At 42.3% G+C, this 22,915-nt stretch overlaps 1 pseudogene; it reads left to right on the forward strand.

Moving 5' to 3' along the window:
• Nucleotides 1–21,348: 21,348 nt before the first annotated feature.
• On the forward strand, nt 21,349–21,815 carry LOC101425600 (large ribosomal subunit protein uL23-like; annotated as a pseudogene).
• Nucleotides 21,816–22,915: the final 1,100 nt, after the last annotated feature.

Raw genomic sequence — 22,915 nt, forward strand, 5'->3', positions numbered from 1 at the left:
AACTGATCACAGTGTGCTTCTGAAGGCTCCGGACTGGGCAGTGCCTTCATACACACTCTTCTCTTTGCCTCTTCTGTGCCCCTCTGTGACAGTTTGAAATTATTTTATGAATCCCCAACAGAGAAAGATTATGTTTGTGGGCCGGTCCACCCCTGTGGATGTGAGACCTTTCTTCAGTTGGACTGCCTCAGTGAGGTGTGCCTCAGTTGAGTCACCACCCTCTTGCTGGGTCGGATGAAAAATGGAGACACGCCGGAAAAGAGCTCTGCCATATGTGATGCAGCCATGTGATGGAAGGGACAGCCTCAAGGAGCTTGAAGCCCCAGGGAGAGACGAGCCATATGCCTGATAGCTTGTGCTCAAATCAGGAAGAAAGCAGAGCTGCCCAGCCTGACAGAAGAGGCCCAGGAAGGACAAAGCCCTGTGCCTGGTTTCCCATCAGCTGAGCTCCAGGAGACTGTAGAGCCTGGAAGGAAAGCAGAGACCAGGCAGAGCTCATCTGCCATCTTGCTTTCAACATGTGGCAGCTGACATGGGTGAGAAAGCACCTCTTAATGGTACCTTGAGTTGGACTTTCTTCACTTACTTGGAAATGTAAGTTTTTACCCCAAATAAATACCCTTAATAAAAGCCAACTGATTTCTGGTACCTTGCATCAGCAGCCCTTTAGGAAACAAAAACACCCTCCTAAATTCATTCCTGGCACAGCTGATTCCTTTCTTCTCTCACAATTTTATTGCACATACTCCTCCATCCTAGCCCATCTCACATCACATTAGAATAGCTCCTTATTGCCCAGATCCTGGGGTGAGAGTCCTGAGCACAGGTCATTTTGGGCAAGAGGGCCCTGAGGCTGTGTAATTCAAGGCTGCTTTAACCAAAGACAAAAACTGAGTTAGAGCCCAAGGCAAGATGTGATACCCATTAAACCCGTGGGTAGAGGTGAAGCCCAAAGGGAAGAGAGAGTACTGAGGCTCATGGCGAGTAGACCAGGACAGGCCCAGGCAAGGAGAGGCTGAAGAATTCTTGGCTTGGCCCACATGGGGAGTTCATGCTAGGATATGACTTAACTGTGGGGCATGGAATGTGTGCGGAAGGAGAGCTCAGCTGCCAAGAGAAACTGCACCTGTTCCTAGACTGTTAGATTCTTGAGGCCAACTATCATTCACTCATGTTGGCATCCCTAGTGTCTAGGACTTGGAATAGTGAAGGAACACAAGCAACAGCTGTTAAAGGAATTAATAAACTTCCTAGGGGGGACTCAGAATGAATAAATGCCTCATTTTCAAACCAGCTGTGAGCTAGTAACTTTGCAAGTGAATGATTTCATTAGTTCTGTTCATTTTCATTTTTAAGTTGTTCTCAAACTCTTGAGCCCTCCTCTCCCCAACTCACACACACACACACACACACACACACACACAATAGAGCAAGTAAGTACACAGCCGTTTGAGATCTTCGCTGGCTCTGAGCCTTTGCTGATAATAGTTGCTGATTCAATGGGTTAGATCATATCTAAAAACCCAAGGGCTTATTCTCACCCTTTCTTCCTACCTTCCCCAATCCTGCCTGGCCTTTTGAAGGAGTGAAAAGGTAACCTTGGGGACCTTGGTAATTTCAGCTACTTTCAGAATCTAATTTGTGTGTGTACCATTCCCTAACAGATTTGCTTTTCTCAAGGCAGTAGAGTTTTTTCTGGTCTGTCTACTTATTTTCTAAATAATTGAGAGTAGGTTGTATATCTCTTACTCCTTGAACACATATTTCCAGGTACCTTTCCTAAGAACAAGGATATTCACCTATATAACAGTTACCAAGTTCTGCCTGGCCATCAGCATTGACTTTGTGTGCATCTGCAGAGTCCTGGTCAGATTAGGGGTCAGGCATTTTTAGCACCTTTTTGGACAGTGGGCATGGAGAAGCCAGAGAAAAGGAACATGGCAGGCCTTCTGTGGTAACAGACCCAGAAAGTGTGGCTTATGGGCATATGTTGAGATACCAATTTGGGGACTCACAGAAATAACTGGCTTTTAAATGAGATTCAAATTGTTGCATGACCTAGTGAGTGGCTTCCATCCACTGTTATTTTGACAAAAAGTGAAAATGTGAAAATTAGCTTTATTTGTCTCCCAAGTGATCGGAAAGCTTTGACACCCTTGACAAAGATTTAAAAGCCCACCTTTCAAAATCTGGCTCATCTGATTAGCCAGGGATGGCATTTATTTTGAGAGGAAGGAAAAAGCTAAGAGGGGTTGGCAGATAGGTGGACTGATGATGGGCATGGTCTCAGGGATAGAATGAGTGAGTAGGAGAAAAAGAAAAGGGGAAAAGAAAAGAGCAGATTCTTCCCAGCATCCTCTATATGGAAATATTCTCCTTCGATAAGCAGGGGTGGGGTTGATGGTGGGGCATGGGAAACATCCAAAAGGACGCTGGCCCCTCGTGCCAGGATGGAGAGGAAGAAACCCCTTAGGGGACTCTGCTCACAGGGAAACCCAGTGTGTGCCTGTGTGTTTCCCTGTCCGCCTTCCCACCTGGGTTTGCTGGGAGAAAGGATTCTCAATCTATAGAATAAATGGATAGAAGAAGATGGGTAGAGAGAAAAACACCTTCCAGGCTGAGTTTTGGCACCTTAGGAAATGAGAGAGTCAGGGCAAGGGAACTGAGGAGTGAAGGATGAGGCATCTGAGACAGCGACTGCGGGTCATGGATCAGATTTCCCTTAAAGTTCTTTGTATTTTTTTTTTTTTTTTTTTTTTTTTTAAAGATTTATTTTATTTCTTTCTCTCTCTCCTTCCCCCCTGCCCCAGTTATCTGTTCTCTGTGTCCATTTGCTGCGTGTTCTTTGTTTGCTTCTGTTGTTGTCAGCGGCATGGGAATCTGTGTCTCTTTTTGTTGCGTTATCTTGCTGCGTCAGCTCTCCCTGTGTGCGGTACCATTCCTGGGCAGGCTGCACTTTCTTTCGCGCTGGGTGGTTCTCCTTATGGGGAGGGCGAACTCCTTGCGCGTGGGGCTCCCCTACGCGGGGGGCACCCCTGTGTGGCAGAGCACTCTTTAGCACACATCAGCCCTGTGCTGTGGGCCAGCTCCACGCGGGTCAAGGAGGCCCGGGGTTTGAACCGCAGACCTCCCGTGTGGTAGACAGGTGCCCTATCCACTGGGCTAAGCCCGCTTCCCTTAAAGTTCTTTGGAAGAAAAGTTTAGATAATAAAATTTATCTTTAATTACTTTTGGCTACCAAATTGTGCTTCTTTCATGTGAATCTGGGCATAGCTTGGACCATATAAAAACCTGCAGATAAATTAGGGTCAACTGTATGGTCAATAAACATGTAAAGAGAAGATTACTTACTAGTAATAAAAAAATGCAAATTAAAACAAGATACTGTAGCTCACCTACCAAATCAACCAAGCAAAGAAGTGGGGAAATGAAACTTCGCACTGTCACCGGTCTTTCCGGGGAGCAGTTTCAGGCAGCATCTTTCAAAAAGCCTTAAATGTCTGCACTTCATTTTATTACTTAAGCAATTAGTTCCTCATGTAGGAATTTATCATAAGGAAAGTATCATCAATGAAGGCAAAGATTGTTTATAACAGAAAAAAAAAAACCCCACCCTAAAAACAACTTTATTCCTCCAAAGAAGGTAATGGTCAAGCAAATTACGGTACATCCATATAAAGGAACAATGGGCATTTAAAATGATGCTAAAACTATAGTGACCTCAGATCAGTGGTTTCCTGGAGCCTGGTGTGAGCAGAGGGGGTCGATGGTGAGGCGCTGATGAGAGAACTTTTAGTGTGAGAAATTGTTCAATATTTTACATGGCGATGGTTACAAGATTATATACAAAGGCTCAAGTTCTCAAACTTTACACTAAAAATTGGCAAGTTTTATTATAGTAAATAACACCATAAAAACCAAAAGAGGAAAAATGATGTCTATAATAGTTCATGGAGCAAAAAGATATAGTGACATATTAAATTTGAAAAAACTGAATTTTAAAAATTTATATGGTACAATTTCATATTTATGCTAATACTATTATATATGTGTAATGAAATAATATGAAATAATATGAAAGTTGTATACCAAAATGCTAACAGTTACTATCATTGGATGGATAAGATTATGGAGGGTTTTCTTTTTTAACTTTTAAAAACAATTTTTTTTCTGTATTTTACTGTCATAATCAGTTGTGAGGGTTTATTTGTTTTTTAAGTTTTAGTGCAGAAAAATTCCCACAGTAACATAGAGGTTTGGCTGAAAGACAGAAGCGGTCTGTTTTACAACCAAAAGAAAGTTTTGCAAATATAGGAAATACAGTTGGGAAAGAGTAACTGAAAGGCAGTTGAGCTAATTCTGCTTCTCATTCAGCTGAGATAATCCGCATTTGTGTCTGAAAGCAGTAGGCTTGCAAGGATGGGCAAGTGTGACAAAGATTGCTAGATACCTCCCTCTATGTGTTTCCTTTCTCTCATGTACTCCTAAACATCCGGTTTTTGGCAGGACGCATGGCCACTTAAACTCAAGATGACATTTCTCAGTACTTCTTGCAGCTTGGTGGGGGACATTTTACTAAATTCAGGAAAATGAGATCCAAGTAAAAGTTATTTGAGAAATGTCCAAGTTTTGTCCCTAATGGAAAGGGTTATAGCCTTGATCTCTATTTTCCTCCCTTGCCATCCCCAGTGGTTGGGACTGTGGGAGCTGGACCAGCCATCTTGGACTCTGAGATAAAGTGAGATGAAGTAACAGGTTACAGATGGCAGAGCAGAAAGCTAGAAGGAGCCTGGTGCCTGATGATTGTGGAGCCACCATACCAGTCCTGGATTACCTACCCAGACATTTATGTGGGAGAGAAATGAAATTTCATTTTTGTCACTTACTTTGAGTGTCTCTGGTATAAGCATTTGAACCAATATTCCCAACCAAAACTTTAGGTCAATCAGACTCAACTGAAGACAGAACTGTATTTATTTGGGGCCCTTAAAGTTAAAGATTTGGGAGCACTGATTCTATGGAATCTCAGAAACTACCCAGATTATTAAGGAAGGTTATTATTGATGGAGAGTGAAATCCCATTACTCGGCTCCAAATATCTGATGAAAAGGTTCCTTTGTTTTCTTTGTCTCCCACTTTCTTTAGAACCCCAATCCAGACATGAGAGAGGGGTCCACCAGGTTTACCAATGGACAAACTCCTGATTCCTCCAGGGGAATTCAATGTAGTCTGGAAAGATTGACACCTGACCCAGGACACCCAAATGTGTCATGATGGATACGATGTGGAACAATCATAATTGCTACCATTTATTGAGACCACACTATCTGCAAACATTGTGCTAAATGTTTTTATGCAATATCTCATTTAATCCCAAGACATCCTTGGGAAGGAGCTTGTATTATTATCCCCATTTTAATGAAAACAAACAAACAAAAACCCACTGAGGCTCAGGAAGGTGAAGTAATTTATTCAAGGTCATGCTGAAAGCTAAGGTTCCTAAAAAGTTCTAGAACCAACTCCAGCCCAGGGGAAGGCCTGGTCTAACTTAAACTCATAGGGCTGGGCCAAAGTAGGACAATTAAGCCACCTTTGGCCTATATTCAACTCCCACCCTGAAGTTACCCCATGGAGGTTGACTTGGAGGGAAAAGCAAACAGCAGTGTCCCATTTTTTTGTTGAAATGCAATTGAAACAGCTCATTGTTTTGTTTTGTTTTGTTTAATACAAATCCCCTGTGGGCCAACAAATTGTCCACACACAATTTAAAGCAGTCCTAACATAATAACTGCAGAGAGTCTTTGGGATAATAAAATGTAATGGAGTTGGCAAGAAGAATTTAGGGGGCAGCCTTGCTATCTTAATTGTCAATAATGACAATGAGTTCATATAAGGACATTGCCTTGCCCAGCATTGAGCATCTTTTTCTCTTCTGAAGCATTGGATTACCTATGTTACTTCCCTGGCATTTTAACATTTGCATTTTTAATACATAAGAATATTTAAGTGGGTTCAATATTTTCTTTAAAATATTAGATACTTTATTGCTATTTGGGATCCTTATGCCCTAGGTAGTAAGTGGGAAAATGCATATAATTGCAGTTGTTCTTACCAAAGTAATAGTTAATTTTAGAGCTCATGTATCCTCCTCCCTCTGTGAATGGTGAAGAGTCTCTAAAACTAGAGCATATTCCAATATTGTTACCACATTTTGTTTAGGTTCTTGACTATGCTGCAGAAATGAATTTCAAGAGCATGTCTGGTGAGTTAGGCCAGTAATTTATTTAGGTAGGAAGGGATGAGAAATGGGAAAAAAAATAACAGATCAGGAGCCCCAGGTAGAGAGGAAGGGGTTGATAAGTGATAAAGCAGGCTGGTTTATAGGCTACAATTTCCCATTATAGGTTATAAATCTTCAGGTTTACTTGCATAGTGATCCAAGCAGTGGAGAAGGCAGCCAGAGTTGGAATCCAGAGGCATGAGGGAGAACTTAGTCCTGGTGCCCCTTTTTGAACTGTTAATTACCCCACCCCTTTGCTAATGGCAGGGGAGGAGTTCCAGCTGTTCACCATTTTGATTGCTTATTTCTCCCATTATTCTCCTAGGAGGGCCCAATGATATATTCCTTGGAGAATATCTGGGGCTTCTCCTGGCTTCTGGAGGAAGTTTTCTTCTGAGTGGCAGAATCTTGGGAAGGGTCTTCCAGCAGCCATCTTGGGGGTTACTAATGTGCATATGGACTTCTTGCCAGGTTCCAGATCCATCTATTGATTCCCTGTCTTACTAGCCTGCTTCATTCCCCCCTCAGAGAATTTACACCTTTATTCTTAAAGGGGCGCTGAAGGGAGATGATCATTCTTCTGTAGCTACTTCCTGCTAATTAGGGGTAGTAGGCCCCACCTGACAAGGGGTAAAACTCTCTGACTGCTCCATCTTGGTCAGAGGAAGATGGATCTGGCATCCTAAGTAAATTTGGATGAAGTCCCCATATAGCTAATGAGATGTTGATTCTGGAAGAAATAGACTTAATTAGAATTTTGAGAGTATATGGTCCTACTAAAATTTATTGGACCACAGAAGTAGAAAAGTCCAGGTGCCTGTAAAGGCTGCATTTTCCCAAAGATGATGGGAAAGAGTATTCATTCTTTAGTAGAATGGGAAGAAGCATTGCCCTTTTTAGTTAAGTTAAAGGAGATGAAGGGATGTCTGGTTTGCCCTCGCCCTGGCAATAGGCATTTGGGCTAGAGTTAGAGGGAACTGCTGACTTTGACACAGACACTACTTAGCTTTTCCTCAGGCTGTCCAATGACTGGCATTCGTACATCCCCTCAGGTGCTTCTGGTGAGCTGGCACTTTCTCGGGCAGCTAGCTTCACTCAGGATTAGTGCACCAAGCTGGAAAATCCTTTAATTTTAATAGTGTGGGGGCGGGGGGCGGTGATCAGAACTACAGAGTAAAGTTCCTTACATTTTAGTGAGGCTGGTTTTCTTGCCAAGTTGTGATCAGAACTTGGTTTCTAAGTCCTGGGTGAGGAAAGATATTCCATGGACAATCTCAAAGGGGCTAAGATGAAGTGGGTAATAGCCACTTCATTTGCCAGATGAGTGGCTTGGTGAAGTCCATGAAGGACCTTCCACTGCACTGCTTCTGGCAAGTAGATTTGAGTGTTTTTAACAAGTCACCCATTAGCTTCCAGGGTGAACCCCAGGCTAACTGCACTGGTTTGCTCATCCTGGGTATACTTTGGAACTTCAAGTTCTGGTACAGGTGTTGGAATAAGGGGTAGGAGGAAAACCTGGGTTTGTGCTGCTCTTTTATTTTTTTTTTTTTTTTTTATTTTTTGAGAGCAGAGTCTGTTTATTCAAAGCTTGATCTCTAGTTTGGGCAGAGACCCCCAGATAGGCAGGAGCATGGGAAGCATCACAGTGAGCAGTGAGAAGGCTCAGGGGGGCTCCCGATGCAGGTGGTGGGCAATGAAGCTGGGGGAGGCCACCTGAGAGGCATCTTTTTTTTTTTTTAATTGATTTTGTAAAAATATTACATTAAAAAAATATGAGGTCCCATTCAACTCCACCACCCCCACCACACCCCTCCCCCCCCCCCCCCCAGCAACACTCACTCCCATCATAATGACACATCCATTGCATTTGGTAAGTACATCTCTGGGTATCTCTGCACCTCATGGTCATTGGTCCACATCATGGCCCACACTCTCCCCCATTCCATCCAGTGAGCCCTGGGAGGATTTACAATGTCCGGTGATTGCCCCTGAAGCACCATCCAGGGCAACTCCAAGTCCCAAAGGCACCTCCACATCTCATCTCTTCCTGCCATTCCCCATACCCATCAGCCACCATGTCCACTTTTCCCACTCCAATGCCACCTTTTCTCTGTGGACCTTGGATTGGTTGTGTCCGTTGCACCTCTATGTCAAGAGGAGGCTCAGATTCCACATGGTTACTGGATGCAATCCTCCTGCTTTCAGTTGTAGGCACTCTAGGCTCCATGGTGTGGTGGTTGTCCTTCTTTAACTCCATCTTAGCTGACTGAGGTGAGTCCAATAAATCAGATTGTAGGAGCTGGAGTCTGTTGAGGCTCAGGGTCAGGCTATCATATTGTCAGTAAAAAGATTCAATCCCCTAAATATATCTTAAACCCCAATACCAACTACAATTCCAGTAAAGTAGCATGATAGTCTTATGAAAAGAGATCCCCTCTGGGTCCAGTTTCATCACACAGAAACACCAGCTCCAAAGAAGGGCCATCCGACATGGCAGTGAACCCTATCTGCCATGACCATAGAAGCCGTGGGTCCCTTTAGCCCTCAAAGGAACCAATACCTGGGGTTTGTATCTACTTTATCTATCTCTTAGACTCTGCTCAGTTGTGCATAAGGGCAATCCTTCTGACAGCCTCCAGACTCTTTTTTTTTAGAGACTCATAGCCATGTAAACTCATTTCTCCTTTCTATTTCCCCCTTACATTAGATCAAACAGCATTTTAAAGTCATATTATTCTATGTAGACAGGAATATTCTATTGATCCGCATCGAACCTTCAATTCAAGGTCATTTTCCAGTTGCATTATCAGTTGTTAGTTGATAGTGATCCCTCGGTGCCAGGGAGGCTCATCCCCGGGTGTCATGACCCACGCTGGGGGGAAGGCATTGCATTTAGATGCTGAGGTGACACAGATTCCGGGTGCCACTGACAAGAATGCAGGCAGACACAGAAGAACACAGAGCAAATGGACACGGAGAGCAGACAACTGGGGGGGCAGGGAAGGGGAGAGAAATAATAAATCTTTTTTTTTTAAGTTGATTTGAGTGCTTTTTTCTTAATAAAATGTATTTTATGGAAAAAGTTAAAGTACATAGAAATCTGTTATACTCACTCTTCACTGCTCACCTGATGAATTTACGATCTACCCTGAGCAGGCAACCCTCTTTATTTGCAGCAGCTGACCAATAACAGGGAGCCTATAGTTTACTCACCTATGCAGTGCTACCTTCAGAGCTTATGTGTTAACTATAAGACTACATATCTAAAACACTGGGAAAATAATGACTGGTAAAACTAAAAACAAAATTAAAAAATAATGAACAAAAACAAAAAAGTTAATAGATGCTGAGGTAGGCTTTGAGACTGGCCACATTTGAGTAACATGAAGGCTGTCAGGAGGAAATTCCCAGGCACAGTGCTGCTCTAGGCCTTGTTCTTATTTCAGGCATATAGGCTCACAAGCATAGTCATTAGTATCAGGGGCTCACTGTTGGACCCTCATTCCTTCTCGGTCCTTGCCGTTACATTTGGGGGACTGCCGCTGCTCCCCTAGGGACCACAGCACAGCACCCCCGGCCAGGGACCCAGTACCCCCCCAGCTTTAGTTTTTAATTGTTGCCACTATGAGTATATCCAAACATTACCATGCACCCTGGACAATTAAAGCCTTCTGCACCTCAAAGGAGTTTGTCAAGAAAGTAAAAAGGGAGCCCACACAGTGGGAGAAAATATTTGGCAACCATATATCTGATAAGAAACTTATAACTTGCATATATAAAGAACTCCTATTTCTTGAAAATAAAAAGATAAACAACCCATTTAAAAAATGGGAAAAAGATTTAAATAGACACTTCTCTAAAGAAGAAATACAAATGGCTAAAAAGCACATGAAAAAATGCTCCAAATCTCTAGCTATCAGGGAAATGCAAATCAAAACTACAATGAGATACCATCTTACTCCCATAAGATTGGCAGCTATGAGAAAAACAGAAGAATACAAATGCTGGAGAGGATGTGAAGAAAGGGGAACACTCATCCACTGCTGGTGGGAATGCAGAAGGATCCAACCATTCTGGAGGACAGTTTGGCGGTTTCTCAAAAAGCTAACCATAGATTTGCCATATGATCCAGCAATACCACTGCTGGGTATATACCCAGCAGAACTGAAAACAAGGACACAAACCGATATATGCACACCAATGTTCATAGCAGCATTGTTCACTATCGCCAAAAGTTGGAATCAACCCAAATGCCCATCAACAGATGAGTGGATCAATAAAATGTGGTATATACACACAATGGAATACTACACGGCTGTAAGAACAAATACACTACAAACACATGTGCTGCTCTTTTAGCAGCTGAGTCAGCTCAAGCATTTCCCTTTGCTATAGCAGTGTCTGTCTTCTGATGCCCTGGACAATGTATAACTGCTATTTCTTAAGATAACTGTACAGCTTCTAGTAAGTCTAGGATTTCTTGCCTGTGCTTAATAGGTGACCCACTGTTAGTAAGCAAGCCTCATTCTTGCCATACAGCAGAGTGAGTGTGAAGGACAAGGAAAGCATACTTAGAGTCTGTGTAAATATTAGCCTATTTTCTGGCTGCTAGCTTTAAATTTCGGGTAAAGGCAATCAGCTCTGCCTTCTTGGCTGAAGTTCCAGGAAGAAGGAATTTGGCCTCTATGGTTTCAAACTGAGAAACCACTGCATAGCCTGTCCTTTTAACTTCTTCTTTAATAAAACTGCTTCTGGGGTGTGGGGGAGTGTATATGAGGACCTCATATTTTTTTAATGTAACATTAAAAATAATAATAAATAAATAACAACTTTTTAAAAAATCACTTGACCATAGATGTGAGGGTCTGTTTCTGAACCATCAATTTGGTTCCATTGTTCTATATGTCCGTCTTTATGCCAGTACCATGCTGATTTATCACTGTAGCTAGGCAATATGATTTAAAGCCTGTGAGAGTCCTCCAATCTCACTTTTCCTTTTTAAGATGTTTCTGGCTATTTGGGCCCCCTACCCTTCCAAGTAAATTTGATAATTGTGTTTTCCTTTTGTTTAATAAATAAATAAATAAAATAAAATGAAACTGCTTCTATCTGTGAACCATTCAATGTCTGGGATCACAAGAGGCTATCTTTTAAATCTGGCCTGCTTGAGTAGTTTCAGTTAAGAGTCTCAAGGCAGGAATGGAGAAGGGGCCCCTCAGGATCTGACTTTGGGCCCTCTACCAGTAGAAGGGCGGCTGAGTTGTGAGTCTGACACACTCTTATCTGCACCTTGGGGTCTCTAGTAGTTGAGCTTGGTATTTAATTAACTGGCTACCAGTAAGCCACTGGTGGCCCCTGGCCTCAAGCACATCCTTCACCTGGTGTGGGGTGAATACTGTGAGAGGTTGCCTCCAAGTTAATTTGGTGGCTTTTTAAATTAAAAGGGCTTTTACCCTCACTGTTCTAAGGCAAGGTGGCCATTCCTTTATCTTATAGACTTGTTCATTAACTACTTAGAACATAAAGTTTACCAGGATTTTAACATGTTCATTGTCCCTCTGCACATGATCTAGAATAGAAAAGATATCACTATAATCATCAGGCATGTATCTAGACTAGGATATAGGAAGATTACTTAATACTAATTAATGTACTACTCAATGCATAAGTTTCTCTTTGAGCTGCAATTAATAGATTCAAGGTTCAGGCTGCAATATCATACATATTATCTCTCCATGGGAGCAGGCCATAATGCCAATTGTGTTTAAGTTCTACTCACAGTAGTCTGGTGATCATTGCTCCACTTGGTATATTCTTCACACAGCCAACAAGCTTCAGCATCGTTGATCCTAGAGAGAAGCTAGGAAAGTAAGTTCCAGTATTCCACCAGCCTGGTGCATAGTGCCCTTCAGCACTATGAAACAGTGCCAGTCTGGAGGCAATATCCATTGTACATTTGGCTTTAATGAGCCATGGTTGGCTGTTACAGGAGTTTGAAACTGCAATATAGTCTCCATCAACTTCAGGAGCACAACCAGAGATGTAGTAGATACAATTATTTGTTTAGGGGTCAGTGACCAACCTAGCCAGTAACTCAAATGGAGAGGCATCCTGCAGTGTATTGAAGGCCTGATTTGACTGCACAAGATAGTTTGACAATGCTGAAGTCTATCTCTTGATTTTTATACATCTTTTAAACACTTCTAATACAATGTGTATCATATCAAATGAACTTTTTAGTACTTTACTTTTTAATTTTACACTTTTAACATGAAGATGTTAATCAGCAGGTATCTTACGTTAGCAGTAGAGGAAAAACTACCTTTTCCATTTTTAAAATGAAAACTGAAGATTACCAGTGGAATCAAGGTAATTTTTCATTACCACCACTTGAATATGCACAATTGAGGTGACTTCCAGAAAGGTTTCAGTGCTACAAAGTTACTTTTTGCCACTAATAGCAATTCAGGTTTCTAGTTAATAATGGTTTCTTAGAAATAGCCATTTAAATGCTTCAATTTAGAAGATGTTTTTCAATGTCTTTAAAATTGACCACAACCACATAGACTGGTTAATTTACCTTAGATTACAATTAGCAACTAATGGAATTTACTTTATGCATTTAAAAGATGGCAGATCCACTCTGTGAACTGTCCATAGGAGGTTCTAAAAAGCAGAGACCCCATCTTACTCTACTCTGTGCTCCTGGTACCTTACACATAAGAAGTACTAAATAAACATGTGCTGAATTGATGAAAAAATAAAAAATAAAAGAGGGCAGATCTACATTCCTTCTTTAGCTTAATTTCACTAAACATGAACTTACAACTTTTATCATTTTAAAGATTTAATACATATGTTAATTCATTTACTTGGTATTCTATAAACCAAAGAGATAACACCTAAGCTAAATAAATTGAAACTGTTATAGTTTATGCAAAGAATTTTTAAATAAAATTCTAGAACTGAGTAATCTTAAAAGCATACTGACTGCTAGATTCTCAAATATATTACAATTGTTTAATGTGTTTTAATCATAATTTAGAAAAGATATTTTTATAGCTTTCAAGGACTTTTCTTTTACTTACTGAAGTATCTTTATCTTAAGGGTGTTAAAAGGTTTGATTTGGGGAATACAGGACAAACTGATTCTTAATTCCTACTGCTTAGAAGAGTTTTAATCTGTTACACCTAACCCCTCCCTTATAGCTCTTGCAAAGAGAAGGCCCTGGGGGCTGGGTAGGTCAAAGAGCTCAGGAAAATCTTTTTCCCTTTCTCAATAGTTGCTATATTTAGATTTCTATATGATCTTTCTGTCCTTCTTAGCCTAATTTGGTCTCTAGGAATATTCATCACATATATAACTGTATATTTAATTTTTAACAATTTGAATAGAGTCCTTTTAAGAATTTTTATTTGTTAATTTGATAGTACATCCCAATGTATGAAGAGATACACTGAGAAAATAGGCAGACATGAATAGTTTGACACAGAAACACAATTTAGTTACCTAAAACCTTCATTGTTTTACAAAACAAGTTCAACTGTAAAACATTTGAAAGATCTCCCTGAAGGCTTTTTTCTCTAATTTGCATTATGACCATGCAGTTTGCACAAGAATTTTGCTCCTTAATGGCTTATAACCAAAATTTCCCCAATGCTTTCATACAATTTTCCTTTGCTTCAGAACTTTATATTTTACTTTGACTTAAGCAGACTTTAGATGAGCAAGACTAATTATATGTATATTCACTGAGGCTATTGAAGCCTCAGGGAAACTGTTTTCTCTCATGAATTGCCACTTTTAGGAACCCCAACAGTCAAGACAGGAGGCCTTCACTTCCCAGTCCACAGAGATAACAGGACTCTGTCAGCTGCTGGACTGGATGAGTGAACGTTCAACTCCAAGCGTTGAGAATTCACCAAGTAGTAATTTAGTCCAAACTTGGAGCCATGAGAGAAAGCAGGGTCACTAATACCAGTAGGACAGGAAACAGGGATGTCTCAAGTTTGTTTTCCCCTGAGCCATAGGGGCAGAAGCTGTTATGAAATAACCATAAGCAAAGGCAAGTGGTGAGGCTAGGCTTGAAGTGACCATAAACGAAGGTAAGATCAGTTTAGAATTTACACTTACAATAGTAGGTTTAGGCTAAATTGACCCAATTATAATTCAGTTATTATTCTTTTGCTGTTTTTATAATATAAAGGCATTTATAAATGATCTTAACTCTTAGTTACAGTTTCTAGTAAGTTTTTACTGTAAGGTGAACTGGGTACCTTTATTAACTAAGCCACAAAAACTTTATTAGTAAAAACTTTGTGAAGTTTCTCTGCTTTTTTAGCAGTTGAATTAATCCCACTTGTGATTTGTACATTAAATCCACTAGCAGGAAGTATTGATGTTTAAAGACTCATTTTTAGGTTACCTTTCACCATTATCCAATTTGTAACAGGGGAACCCCAAATCTGATTTCCTAGACACAAGCAAACTAACAAAATTAGACACAGATTTCAAAGTTTTATTTTATTTTATTTTTAAAGATTTATTTTATTTATTTCTCTCCCCTTCCCCGCCCTCACCCCGGTTGTCTGTTCTCTGTGTCCATTTGCTGCGTGTTCTTTGTCCACTTCTGTTGTTGTCAGCAGCATGGGAATCTGTGTCTCTTTTTGTTACGTCATCTTGCTGCATCAACTCTCCGTGTGTGCGGCGCCATTCTTGGGCAGGCTGAAATTTCTTTTGCACTGGGCGGCTCTCCTTATGGGGCGCACTCCTTGCGCATGGGGCTCCCCTATGTGGGGGACACCCCTGTGTGGCACGGCACTCCTGTGCACATCAGCACTGCGCATGGGCCAGCTCCACACGGGTCAAGGAGGCCTGGGGTTTTAACCGCGGACCTCCCATGTGGTAGACGGACACCTTATCTACCGGGCCAAGTCCATTTCCCAGATTTCAAAGTTGAACACAAAGTTATGCACAAATTAAAACAGGAGAGAATTTTAAACCTTTAGCATTTCTAGGAACTCTTTGCGCTTTGATGTTAATTGATGGCACATGAGGTTTCTTTGTCTCGATCACTATTCACACCTTTTATAGACACAACTGAGTTTAAACTAATGGAAGATTGAGGTATATTTTCTCATTTCTTTAAGGGGACATGACATGAGGTTTCTGGGCCTCTTTTCTTACACTGGTTTAACTGGAATTCAGGATCCTATACAGAGGCTGTTCTCAGCTGTACTGTGGCCATGTAGACCATTGGTAGGCAGAATTTCCTGATTCCTAAGGGACTCCTATGGGGAGCTGGCTGGTATGCTAAATGCTGCACCCATTATTCTAGGAAGAATGAAGAAGCACCTTTTAGTCAACCGTTCTGGCATCCCAGAGTCCTAGTCTGACTAAAACATCCACTGCTCCACATAATTTAGAGCTAAAGCTCTGTCCCAGCATCCTGAGAATTTCAATATTCAGAGCCTTCCTGGCCCACAAGTATCCTTGTGGGTTGCCTAGGTCTTGGGGATATCTGATGCTTCCTCTGGCATTCAGATCAATGTGCCTAAGCCAAGTTGGTGGGAGACTGAGCAGCTGCCCCAAGTCAAAGCACCTGAGAAGTCTGTCTCAGGGGCTATTTGGCTGCTCTCTGAATGGATGGGCCCAAGGAATGGGGGCCACTCAGTGTTTACTGCTCTGGCTCTCGGCACCCCTACATTCCAGGGTCCAAGACCAACTGCTCTCTGAATCGAAGCACCCAAGCCTTCAAAAGTCTTGGGGGACATTCAGAGTTACTTCTCTGGTTCCCACCACCCCAGAAATCAGAGACCCTGCTGCTGGGCATTTCTGAGGCCACCTGGACTTGAAATACAGATCATATAAATCAGATGCCCTCCTAGCTGAATACTGCTCTCTCCTCAGAGGAGGGGCAGAAAACTTCTTCCTCTTCTCCTTCCAGAAGTCTTAGGCACAGTCCTAGTTCTAAGACTTTATCATCTGATAGTATCCTAGTTAAACTAGCTGTCAAAAGGCCATTAAATGATTAATGATCAATTGCTCTAGCTTACAGGCTTTGGGGCCCTGAGGCAATAGCTTCCTTGCTAGCAAAGGTATTTTCCCAGTTCCACAGTTATTAAAACATTCTAAAGCATTCTAACACAAACCTGTGAAGAGAAATTCAGTAGCAAGAAGTAGGAAGGGAAAACATAGGTAAATTATGCAAAGGTATCCTGGCCTGTGACACCTCTCAGGAAGGGAACTCCCATGGGATCCATTGGGCTCTGCCTGCCTGGAGGGCCTGCAAAGGCATGGAATTACTGGGAGGGGCAAGCCCCCAGGGCTTTCTGCCATTACCATGCTGCCTCTGAGGGAAGAGGGCTGGAGAAGGCAAAGTCAGGCAGGCCCAAGGGCAAAGACCCCAGCAGCTAAAAGGGCTTGAAAAAGAAGCTTTGCAGGGCCTGGCACTCTGCCAGGGAACTTCTATCTTGGTAGGACTGTGATTTAAGCCACTGCCCTATCACCCAGACATCCTGACTGGGGTCAGATCTCACAAGCCTGGGTGCATGGCATGGATGTGGAGAATTCCCAAGCCCCAGCCCCTTCCCTCCTTGTAGCTTGTAGGCAAACCTGTTTAAAATAGAGAACCAAAGGAAGGCATTAAAGAAGCTGTAGGCCATAGTTTCACTCACCAATAAACTCCTGGATGGCTCACCAAATATGTTACTGGACTTTGTTTAGGTTCTTAACTATGATGCATAAATGAATTTCAAGAGCACATCTGGTGAGTTAGGCCAGTAACTTATCCAGGTAGGGAGGGATGAGAAATGGGAGAGAATAACAGATCAGCAGTCCCAGGTAAAGAGGAAGGTGTTGAAAAATGATAAAGCAGGCTGATTTACAGCCTACAATTTCCCATTATAGGTTATAAATCCCCAGGCTTCCTTGTGTAGTGATCCAAGCAGGGGAGAAGGCAGTCAGAGTTGGAATCCAGAGGCAAGAGAGAGAACTCAGGCCTGGCGCCACTTTTTGAAATGTTACTTATCCTACCCCTTTGCTAATGGCAGGAGAGGAGTTCCAGCTGTTCACCATTTTGATTGCTTATTTCTCCCATCAATCTCCCAGGAGGGTCCAATGATATATTCCTTGGGGAATATCTGGGGCTTCTCCTGGCTTCCGGAAGAAGTCTTTTTCTGAGTGGCAGAATCTTGGGGAGGGTCTTCCAGCAGCCATCTTGGGGTTATTGATGTCCATGTGGACTTCTTGCCAGGTTCCAGATCCATCTATTGATTCCCTATCTTAATAGCCTGCTTCAGTATCACTCCCAGCTAAAGCCAAGTACATTTATTAAAACAATATCAGCTCAAATGCCATCTCTAGGGCGAGAAAGGCCCTGACTGTATGTTCTCTTTCTGTAAAGAGCAAAGCTACTATTTTTGTTCCATCTTAACTTCCCACATAAACACATGTTTATTCAAATTGTGAATATAAGAGAAAAACTCACTGTGGTTGATCTTTGTCATTTCAATTTCAATTAAAATAGTAGAAACATTTAGTTTCCCAGGAGCAAAAGACAGAAACAGTATTAAGCATAAAAAGGGAAAAATGCCATGTTTTTCTAAAAAAGAAGACAGAAAAATCTGGCTACCACCAGTTGCTGAACTGCTACCCTCTAGATTGGTTTCACCAAGGGGAATACCTTGTTCTGTAATTCAATTATGGGAGCTATAGCATAATGACAAATTGCTGCTTTTTGTCCCCTGTTCCTGGAGCGGTAACCTCTATTCTTTGGAATTTCCAAAAATAGGAGTGTTTGTGTTACTTATGATGGGCCTGGGACCACACTTGACAGTTCAAATGCTAATGAGATGGCAGGGGGTGGAGCCAGTCACAACTGCAGTTTCAGGATGGGGGCTGAACACGCCAGAAAGACCAACCACGCGATTAGGGGTCTGGAGATTAAGTTCAACCACATTATGAAACACTGTATAAACTTGAGACAACCTTAAGTGTGCTTCCCTGACTGATAATGAGCTCATGTTTGTAGTTAAGACCCTCTCAGACCTCACCCTACTTGGTAGTCCTTTTAGCTTCTCATTTGAATCCTTTTACTATAATAAAACTATAGTCATAAAGTGATTTCACTGAGTTCTATGAGTCATTCTAGTGAATTATCAAACCCAAGGGGTTGGTGGAGACCCTGAATTGTAGTCAATTGGTCAGAAGTGCAGGTGGTCTAGCCCCACTTGGGACTGAGGCAGGTTAGCTTAGGAAAAGGGAGAGTCTACGACCTGGCAGAAGAACATGGCCATGAAACACGTGGCCATGGAGCCCCTCCTGGCAACCCCCTGAGGGAAAGACCACCCCAAGAAGGCTGCTGGAAGGACCCCATGAAAACCCCATTTGGAACAATTTTGGAATGAGGTCCCATTGGGGGTCAAGGGAAAGCTCCATATACCCACAAGGGGCCTTACCATGGGTCCCCTGGGGAACTAATAGAACACAAATAGCTGGGACTCCTCCCCCAACATTAGTAGAGGAAGGAGTAAATAATAGCTTAATAAAGAGAGCCCCAAAAGACCAAAACACTCCCTGCCTCAAGGAGCCCACATCGGCCAGTTCAGGTGTATAATCCTGTTCTCTTTTCCCATTTCTCGAATAACTACTGTCCTAACTAAACCAGCATGTTCTTAAATATTTTATGTAAATAGCCAAGAACCTAGAGGAATCCATCATACCTTGATATCCCCCGACTTCAGGACTGCTGCCTGAAGGGCGGTCTTGTAGAGGTTTGCCCTTAACCTGTGGAGTCTGGCCTCACTCCAGGTAAAGTCAGAACTGCTCTGAATTTAGTTACGCAGTATTGCTGTTGGCTTCAAGATGGTTTTACAACCTAGTAACCTGTGGTTAAGTATAATAAAATGGCCCCCTACACTGGGTGATGCTTAGAGGGATTCTTCATAGAAATGACATTCCAGAAGACAAGAAACAACTGACCTGCAAGAGCTTTCTGAGAAAATGGAACAATGCAACATACTCTACAGAACTGCAGGTGATACCTGGTGATAAACCAGTTTCAGTCCAGGAGAGAAAGCTCATCAGAATATACATAACCATACTGGAGGGTGGGGGGCGCAGTTAGGAGGAATAGCTGGGGCTTCTCCTGGCTTCTGGAGGAAGTCTTCTTCTGAGTGGCAGAATCTTGGGGAGGGTCTTCCAGCAGCCATCTTGGGGTAATTGATGTCCATGTGAACTTCTTGCTAGGTTTCAGATCCATCTGTTGATTCCCTGTTTTACTAGCCTACTTCAATTTTACTTTATTTTAAAATATCAGACCTTCGGCTTGCTTGTGGTATAGAATATGACAGCTTCTCGCCATTAAACATTTATGCCTATGGCTATTGAATTGTTATAGATTTTTAAATAATTCCATCTTAGAAGGTTGTTACATGGATACTGTGGTTCATTCTAATTGGCAGTGTTTATAGGCTCCAATTTGCTTTATTATTAATAATAGTGTTTCCCTTTTAGACTCTGAAGTGTGTTGGTCTAAAGAAGGATTTCTCAAACTCGATACTATTGGCTTTTTGGGCCACCTGGGTCTTTTGTGTGGGGGCTGCCTGTGCTGTGTAGGATGTTTAGCAACAGTCCTGGCTTCTACCCACCAGGAGCCGCTGGGAAAGAGGGGCCAGGGTGGTCCTCAGCTGGGCTCGTTTGCTCAGCGCAGCAGTGTAGACAGGCACACTGAACTAGGCTAGGAAGGAAAAGCGGCTTTATTAACCGGTGGGAGACCCAACATGTACAATCTCAAATCTCACAGATTTTTCACCAGTTGAAACAAAGAAAGTTAATCATTAGTTAAACATTTCTAAGAAGGGTCTGGAAAAAGTAGTTTATGCCTTCTTAGTGAATCCTAAAATATGTGTGTTATCTGGGGTCAGGTCATCTTGGGGTGATAGGGATAAGGGTGTAATACAGATGTGGAGGTACAGATAATGATGTGTATGAGAATACAGATAACGACAATGGGAGTAAAGATAACAAGTGAGGGAGTACAGCATTATACATTTTTCATGTAGCTAAATCTGGTTAATGTTAAATCTGTAGCTCTATGTGCCTCTGACAGGGGAGCGAAAATCACACTGAATTTTTCTAACATTATAAAGTATAGTATAATGCCTTAATATTTAAGCTATACTGGTTTTTTTTTTTTTCAGTACTACACTGGAATGCCCCCACTCACCCCCAAAATGGCAATGATTAGACTGACCTGTGGGGGGCGGGGGGAAGAAATCACTCCCATTGAGAACCACTGCTCTAAAGTCTAATTTACACCAGTTCTTCACTGTGGGAGTGGGCGTGCACGATGAATTCCCTGGGGGTCTTGTTTAAATTCAGGTCCTGATTCAGTAGGCTCAGAGTGTGGAGCCTGAGATTCCGCACTGGGCAGCAAGGAGATGCTGAAGCTGCTATTCCAAGAATGACTCTAAAGTCCACAAACACTAAATACTGATTTGTAGGGACAAGAATCTCCCTTATTGCATTCCATTAATGCATTTGAGAATTGACCATGACCTCTGAGTATCTGCAGGATCACTTGATTCCATTTTATGAAATTCATGGATATGGGGACCCACAAACATATTGAGTGCCACAATCTGGTAGCCTGCAGCCTGTGTTAATTTACACATGTGACATTATTCACCAGGAAAGCTTTTCTTGACTTTCCACTCATTAATTCCTTCAATTACAGGATGTGCAAGTATAATTTCATCTTTATTGGCAGCAAATGTTTCCATCCGGTCACGTGACTATTTCTCATTCTAATCATACTTCATTATCTAATCAAAGTCCATTTTTGGATCACGGGTAAAAAGCTATCCCTTTAAATAGCCTACAAGTCTTAGAGCGATACAAATTCAAATTGCCTACCCAGATGAGCCTCACATGATGGAACAGATGTGTTTCAGAAAAGTTGAGCTGGAAAATACTTTTCTCAAAATTAAATGATATTTTCTCCCCTGACATAATTGGAAATACAGTTCCTGTGAAGTCATACCCTTAGAAAACAGTATCCTGGAAGATGTCACTGAAATTGAAGAAGGAAGCACTGGCCCCTCCCAAAACCAAAGCAAAAGCAAAAGCTTTGAAAGTCAAGAAGGCTGTACTGAAAGGCATCCGCAGTCACAAAAAAAGATCCATGCGTCACTCACCTTCCAGCGGCCTAAGACACTTCATCTCAGGAGACAGCCCAAAGATCCTCAGAAAAGCGCCCCCAGGAGAAACAAGCTTGACCACTGGGCCATCATCAAGTTCTCCCTGACAACTGAGTCAGCTATGAGGAAGACTGAAGTCAACAACATACTTGTGTTCATTGTGGGTGTTAAGGCCATCAAGCACCAGATCAAACAAGCTGTAAAGAAGCTCTATGACATTGACATGGCTAAGGTCAACACCCTGATCAGGCCTGATGGAGAGAAAAAGGCAAATGTTCAGCTGGTTCCTGACCATGATGCTTTGGATGTTGCCAACGAAATTGGGATCATCTAAACTGAGTCCAGCTGGCTAATTCTAAATATAAGTTTTTTAACCATAAAAAAAAAAAAAAAAAAGGAGACAGAGTCCAGGAGAATGCTACTGCTGAGAATCCATTAAACATTCAATTTATTTAATCCTTATATACTTCCCGACACCCTCTCCCCTCTTCTTATGAACCTGGCACTATTGCAGGAGCTGGCAAGGGAGCTGTGACCTTGGCAGAGGAGGTACATGCTGGTGGGGAGACAGAAAATGCATGGGATCATTTCAGATAGTGATAAGTGCCAGGAAGAAAAACAGTGGTGTGATGGGGGCATGATAGGTGATGCGGGTGGTCTGGCAGGCTACGCTTAGGAAGTGTCACATGGAGTCTGGGTTCAAATCGGATAAGAATAGCCTTGCAAAGACCTGCTGTAAAGGCATTTGGGATGAAGGCAGGGTGATGTAGGTAAGGATAACGGACTGGTTAGGGAGAAAAAAGACCACTAGACCAAGAGCCAGAAGAGAAGGTCCTGGGAAGTGGATGTGGCTCAAGCAGTTGGGTGCCCACCTACCCTGAACCTGGGAGGTCCCAGGTTCAGTTCCCAGTGCCTCCTAAAGAAGACGAGCAAGACAGTGAGCTGATGTGACAGGCTGGCACAGCAAGCTGAAGAAACAAGATGATGCAATGCATGACACAACAAGGAGACATAACCAGAGACACAACAAGCAGAGAGTGGATGTGGCTCAAGTGATTGGGCACTTCCCTTCCACAGGGGAAGTCCATGGTGTGGTTACCAGTGCCTACTAAAAAGAAGATGAGCAGACACAAAGAGCACACAATGGACAGACACAGAGAGCAGACAGTGAGCACAACACAACAAGGGGTGAGCAGAGGAAGAAATAAATAACAAATAACACAAATGTTTAAAAAAAGAGAGAGAGAGAGAGAGAGAAGGTCCTTAACTCAGCTCAGCCACACACTAGCTCTGGGAACTTGAGCAAAGTTCATGGATCCTTTCTAGGCCTCCACATCTGCAAAAACAGAGTGAACTATATCAGTGGTTCTCAAACTAGCCATATATTAGAATCTCCTGGAAACATTCCGAAACCTGACCACTTTGTCAGCCTGG

Source organism: Dasypus novemcinctus, chromosome 7 (assembly GCF_030445035.2).
Source record: "Dasypus novemcinctus isolate mDasNov1 chromosome 7, mDasNov1.1.hap2, whole genome shotgun sequence".
NCBI classification, from domain to species: domain Eukaryota; kingdom Metazoa; phylum Chordata; class Mammalia; order Cingulata; family Dasypodidae; genus Dasypus; species Dasypus novemcinctus.